The following is a 5,921-nucleotide window of genomic DNA, read 5'->3' as shown; positions in this document are numbered from 1 at the left end:
TGTCATTATTCTGAGGTAAAGCCACCAATCAAATAACTACTGATCTTTCAGCTGGACTGGCATATACTTTGAGGTGGTTCAATCATTAATAATGTCTTCAAGAACTAGCATCTTCAGCTGCGCTGCACAGCATTAAAACAATTCAGTTGTACAATGCACTTTGAAATAAAACGTATATATTATGATAAGAGCTTGATTATTATTTTTGGTTTTCCAATGCAGTTGGTGAACACCTGATTTACTAGTCTAACCACTGTGTTGAATTAATGTAATAAACTAAATCAGCAATTTATTACTAATTGTAAAGCAATACATTTTTAAAGTAACCCTCCAAACCCTGTCAACGTTGCACCAATCCACGACTCTCCAGAGGAAGACACTGCTTTACTCAAATACCGTCATTTAGAGAATGTACTTAGTTACACACTGAAGTACACAGAGTATATGTCAGGTACCTGGGAGCACCCGGAGCTCTGCGTCTGTCCCGGTCCTGGTGCTGCCCGGGTTGTCTGCCAGACACCGGTACGTGGCAGAGTCCGGCGGCTGGACGCGGCTGACCTGCAGCGAGCCGGATGGCAGCACCGCCAGGCGAGAGTCGGGGTCAAAGGTCAGTGCTAGGTCCTCCCGATTTTTCTGCCAGCGGATGATGGGCGTGGGGTCGCCTGAGACCTCGCAGCGCAGCAGGGCTGTGTCCCCCAGGTACGAGGACACGGACTCTGTGGGGATGACCACCTTCAGCGGACCTGCAGGGAGACAGAGGGGTCAGTAACAAAACATGGAGTATCCATAGAATTCACTCAGCGTATATATTATTATATATTATAGTATACATATTGTATTGGTTGTTTCGCTGAGTCCTCGCCTGAAGCCTACCGTTACACTGCGTTGAGACTTGGATTTAGAGAAAACAGTGCCAACAGTCAAATAGTGATAACACCAAGCTATATCTATTCAAACAAATATGAACAAAGCAAAACGTGATTTTATAGCAATGTCAGGATCAATGGATAACTTTTAACTCATCTGTTGGCACCTGACTGCTGAGCCATGTCTCAGCGAGATAGATACAGACGTTCCAAAAGAAGCATGGCTGAGAGTCACGAAATGGAAACGGAAGATTTAAATGAAGTCTCTTTTGAATCGTAACACAAACACTGACATTCAGACTTGGTATATAAACATTATTAATAATAATAATAATAATAATAATAGATGACATTTTTATAGCGCCTTTAAGGGACCCAAGGCCGCTTTACATGGTGAACAAACAAACAAACAAAAGGGGCAAATAATAAAGTAAAACCATGTAATAGATAGCAGTAGGTGTGGAAGCGGGGGGCTGTGATGGGGGGGCCTGTTGAACCCCATCCCTGTGTCCAGGCCTCAGGCTCCAAAAGGACATTCCCAGAACAAATGACCATATCTTCTAAAAGGGGAAAATTAATAATCTTTTTTCTCAAAGTAATGATAAACCTGTGAGTTGGATGTAGAAGAGTCAGAATCAATATAGATGTTTTTTATTTTAAAGAAAATTCAGATTGAACATGGTAAAAAACTGTAAATTATAGTGTCCGTCCAAACATTATTTTGTACTTACAGTGGAGTGCGCACGGACCTCCGTGGGACAGGCTCTCCCTGCCTGCTCGTAGGCGTGTGCAATGCCTCTGCAAAGCCAGCCTGCCAGGCGTTTCTTGGACAGAGCTTTTCCAGTCACCCCCCCCCCTCCCCGAAGCACGCAAACAGCTGTTCAGTGCGTCTCACGGCAGCTGTGCGCTCTACATAACACCGGGCAGAGGAGGTGTAATTTAGCTTCCCTGTCCCCACCATGGGGGGGAAGACTAAAACCCCCTAACTGAATAGCCCTCGACCTGAACGCACTCGTTAGGCTCTTGGGCACAAAGGAGGGGTTCGGTCTGAGTGTCGCCCCGCCCCGGTCACCCCGAATCAGTAAACAAGTCGGGTGCACCGACAGAGCAGTTAACTCTGACACTCTTTTGGCTGACGTTAAGGCAAGAAGCAAAGCTGTTTTCCACTGGATAGACTGAATAACACTGTCAGACAATCCACCCTGTCTCAGCCTGTCCCTCTCAGGAGCCAAGCCTGGAGAGGACGGCCCAGAGTGGGTAACGCCCCGATTGCACCTGCCTCTTGAGACATCGCCCACCTTCATCTGTGTCATCTCTGAGTACCACGGCGCCCCGACGCGGTCCGGAGCCACTAGGATGACTGACAGACGTTCTCGCCTCACTCTCCTCAGGAGGGGGAGAATGAGACGCAGCGGTGGAAAGGCGTAGAGCAGCTTCCTTGGCCATGGCTCGTGTGCAAACGTGTCCACCCCTAAAGGGTCGTCGCCCAGGGCCACGGAGAACCACAAGGCACCGTGGTTGTTGCGCCGGCTGGCGAACAGATCCACTTCCGCTCTCCCGAACTGGGCCCAGATCTGCTTCACCACCTCCGGGTGAAGCGTCCATCCCCCTGTTCTCCAGTCCCGGGATATGGAGGGCTCTCAGAGATAACACCACCTCTGAAGCCCATAACCACAGCCTCTCCGCTGTGGTCAACAAGGCGGCGGATCGAACTCCGCCCTGCTTGTTGATATAAGCCACTGTGGTGCTGTTGTCGCTCCTGGCCATCACATGCCTCCCTTGAATTAGGGGCCTGAAATGCTGGAGGACTAACACTACCGCCCGTAGCTCTAGGAGGTTGCTGTGTCGAGACTCTGTTAGAGCCCAGCGCCCACCTATAGCCCTCTTCAGGCAGGTCCCTCCCCATCCTGTTCCCGTGAACACTGTGATGTAGGAGGTCACCCGTCCCAGTGGAGACCCCCTCCGGATGCGCCGGGGAGACCGACAGAACCGGAGGTTGCCCCTCACTGAGGGGGGTATGGTCATCAGCCGCCGTTTGTGCCTCTTGGCATCCAGAGGCAGGCTGGAGAACCACCTCTGCAGGCGGCGCATATGCAGTAACCCCAGAGGGACCATCATGTGAGCAGCCGTCATGAGACTCAAAGTCTGCATGACAGTTAAAGCTGTCACTGTCGCCCCCTGTCGCAGCCTGTGCACCGCCCGGAGAAGGGACGCACTTCTGCTCCCTGACAGGGTGGCGCGTAGCACGCCTGCATCGAGCACCACACCCAAATACAGCGCCCGTTGGTGAGGTATGGGGTGCTCTTTTTTCAATTGATCGCAAAGCCTAATCTGGTTAGGTGTGTGATCAATTGTGCTGTGCAAAACATTGCCTGTTCCCGTGACCCAGCCATGACTATGAGGTCGTCTGGGTAAAAGAAAAACTCTCATGCCGTGGGCGCGCAGCGGTTGAAGCACAGTGGTCACACATTTACTCAACGTGCTCGTAGGCTATCCCCTGGAAGGCAAAACGCAGACACTTTCTGTGCTCCGGAGCAATTTCCACATGAAAGTACGCGTCTTTCAGGTCGATGGTGGTGAACCAATCGCCCGGTTTGCACAAGCCCCAGTAACTCTTTTATAGTTAACATGCAGAATTTTCTGCAGGCAATGTAGCGATTCGGGCTGCTGAGATCTAGAATAGATCTGAATTCAGCAGCTGGAAAAGAGCGAGACAAGCTCTGAAAGCTTTCACTCTTTCCGCTGACAAGCGAGCTGAAAAGGGCACCGAGTTCAGGCGTAAACCCAGGAAGAGTATAGTCTGCGCGGGCACAACATGCTCTTCTCTGTATTTATTACAAAACCCAGGTTCAGCAGGTGCTTAACGAGGACATTTGTCTGCATAACAGCCTCCTGTCCGACTGTGCGAGAAGCAGCCAGTCGTCCAGGTAGGTCGCCAGGCGAATGCCCCGTTGTCTCAACGGGGCTATCGCGGCTTCCGTACATCATACAAACACCCTTGGACTGAGAGACAGACCGAAGGGGAGTACTCTGAACAGATCCCCTGAAATGCGAATATCAGATATTTCCTGTGTGGGTAATATACTGGGATGTGGAAATACGCATCTTTCAGGTAGACTGATGTAAACCAGTCATCTTGTCACACGAGCCGCAGCAGAGATGTGTGAGTGAGCATTCTGAACTTATATCTTTTTAGATATTTGTTCAGAGCCCTCAAATCAAGTATTGGCCGAATTCCGTTCCGTCCCCGTTTGGGAACGAGGAAGTACTTGGAATAGAAGTCGCCCTGACTCTGCTCGGCAGGTACAATAGATATAGCCCTCTTTTCTAGGAGTGAGAGAATCTCTCTCTCCAGAATGAGGGCTGACTCTCCTCGGGCCTGCGAGTGCAGAATGCCCGAGAAGCGAGGGGGGGTGACAGCGATTTGGAGTCTGTAGCCCCGTGTTACTGTCTTGAAAACCCAAGCGGATGATGTGAGCATCTTCCACTGCATGCTCCTTAGAGCCAGTGGAGATGTCACGTCTCTTCCCCTCTGAGTCTCTATTTGTTGTGTTATGGGGCCCTCTAGTGTCTGAACACTGGTGCCCCTTTTCGACAATCCCCACCGGCACTGCGCATGCGCGTGACGGTGGTGCCTTTAAAGCCCCAGCCGGCACTGCACATGCACGTGGCGGTGGTGCCTTCACAGACCCGCCTGTAATCCGCCTTTTGAGAGATGCCGTAGCTGCTCTCAGAAGGGGAACAGTTGACGGGCTGTTTATTGGTTTTATTGTTTTTCTTTTCATTTTTTTGAGCTGCGCCTTCGGACTTCGGCCTGGATGCTTCAGGCCGAAAAAAAAAAACTTTGCAGCCAATCTTATTTGTTACAGTGTATCGTGCACCAGGTCCTTATTCAGAATTCTTATCAGAATTCTCTGAGTTTTTATCAACTTTGGTTCTTAAAACAGACAAAGTAATTATCGTAGGTGACTTTAATATTCATGTTGACGATGATAAAAATAGCCTTACTGTTGCATTTAACTCTATATTAGATTCTGTTGGTTTCTGTCAGAGTGTAAATAAACCAACCCACTGCTATAATCACACTCTCGACCTTGTTCTGACTTATGGTATTGAAATTGAGCAACTATTAGTCGAACTGCATAATCCTGCTTTATTCGACCATTTCTTAGTAACTTTTGAAGTACTATTACGAGACTAAAAAGCATTAGTCAAAAGCTCTTGCAGCAGAAACCTATCTGTTAGTGCTATAGCCAAATGTAAGGAAGAGATTCCATCAATACTTAACTCGATAGCATGTCTGCATGTAGGGGAGGAAACTTATACAAAATGTACACCACCCCAAATTGATCATGTTGTTGATAGTGCTACAGATGCGCTGCGAATACAATTAGACTCTGTTGCTCCTTTGAAAAAGAAGAAAATAAAACAACATAGATTAGCTCCATGGCATAATGCCGAAACCCGCAAAATAAAGCAAAAGTCTAGACAACTGAAAGGATATGGCGTTCCACTAAACTTGAAGAATCTCGTTTAATTTGGCATATTACTCTCAATGAATATAAGAAAGCACTGCGTAAAGCGAGAGCAGCCTACTACTCTTCATTAATAGATGAGAATAAGAATAATGCAAGATTTCTTTTCAGCACTGTAGCCAGGCTGACAGAGAGCCACAGCTCCATTGAGCCTTCTATTCCCATAGCACTCAGTAGTAATGATTTTATGTGCTTTTTTAACGATAAAATTGTTACTCTTAGAAACAAATTAATGACCTCTTGCCTTTGACCAGTATAGTGTTATCAACAGCTCCCGGAAACGTAAGTTCTAATATTACACTAGATAGTAAACTAGAATGCTTTTCAGCCATAAACCTTGAACAATTACATTCAATGATTCTCTCTTCTAAACCATCAATGTGCATGTTAGACCCAATTCCAACTAAGCTGTTGAAGGAAGTTTTTCCATTAATGAGCACTTCTTTATTAAATATTATGAATATGTCTTTATTATCAGGCTATGTTCCACAATCATTCAAAGTAGCAGTGATAAAACCAC

This window comes from Pseudochaenichthys georgianus, unplaced genomic scaffold (genome assembly GCF_902827115.2).
Source record: "Pseudochaenichthys georgianus unplaced genomic scaffold, fPseGeo1.2 scaffold_634_arrow_ctg1, whole genome shotgun sequence".
Taxonomy (NCBI): Eukaryota; Metazoa; Chordata; class Actinopteri; order Perciformes; family Channichthyidae; genus Pseudochaenichthys; species Pseudochaenichthys georgianus.
Note: the sequence above shows the minus strand (reverse complement) of the source record.